The sequence below is a fragment of the Cryptomeria japonica genome, unplaced genomic scaffold, assembly GCF_030272615.1.
Source record: "Cryptomeria japonica unplaced genomic scaffold, Sugi_1.0 HiC_scaffold_1412, whole genome shotgun sequence".
Lineage (NCBI taxonomy): Eukaryota > Viridiplantae > Streptophyta > Pinopsida > Cupressales > Cupressaceae > Cryptomeria > Cryptomeria japonica.
This window is the reverse complement of record NW_026729867.1, coordinates 32,501-33,567: the sequence shown is the minus strand read 5'-3', so window position 1 is coordinate 33,567 and position 1,067 is coordinate 32,501.

The window sequence follows — 1,067 nt, the reverse complement described above, 5'->3', positions numbered from 1 at the left end:
CCGCCTTGGAACCATCTTCGTATCGGACGCATCGCGGGATAGGGGGCTGTCACTGGTAGTCGCCCCAAGCGTGTCCGATGCTTGGACCATTCCTAGGCGGCCCTGAAGCCTCTTCCGTCTAGCCGTTGGGGCCTTCCCGCCCCATCCCTCGCCTCGCACCCCCGATTGCTATGCGGTGAGGCTCCTCGGCCGCCTTGGAACCATCTGTGTATCGGACGCATCGCGGGATAAGGGGTTGGCACTAGGCAGTCGCCCCAAGCGCGTCCGATGCTTGGACCATTCCGAGGTGGCCCTGAAGCCTCTTCCGTCTAGCCGTTGGGGCCTTCCCGCCCCATCCCTCGCCTCGCACCCCGATTGATATGCGGTGAGGCTCCTCGGCCGCCTTGGAACTATCTGTGTATCGGACGCATCGCGGGATAAGGGGTTGGCACTGGTAGTCGTCCCAATCGCATCCGATGCTTGGACCATTCCGAGGCGGCCCTGCAGCCTCTTCCGTTTAGCCGTCGGGGCCTTCCCGCCGCATCCCTCGCCTCGCATCCCGATTCCTATGCGGTGAGTCTTCTCGGCCGCCGCGGAACTATACCTGTTATTGCTACTGCATCCTTCGGCTGGTAACCTCCTCTGCCGCCTTGGAACGTTCTCTTTGTCGGACGCGTCGCGGGATAAGGGGTTGGCACTGGTAGTCGCCCCAAGCGCGCCCGATGCATAGACCGCTCCGAGTCGACCTTGCTTTCAGCCTCTCACATGCATAGACCTCTCTGAGTCGACCCTGCAGCCTCTCACGTTTAGCCTTTGGAATCTCGCCTCACAACATGATTGCTATCCTTGATGCATCCCTTGCCTCGAGCCCTGATTGCTTTCTTGGCTGCATCCCTCCTCTCCTCACAGCCCGGTTGTCATCACTGCTTCATCCGTCGCTTCATGCATTCTGGCTGCTGGGCCCTTCCCACCGCACACCTCGATTGCTATCTCTTCTGCATCACACACCCCGATTGCTATCTCTGCTACATCCCTCGGCTCTCACTTCTGCATCCTTCGCCTCACACCTCGATTGCTATCAATGCTGC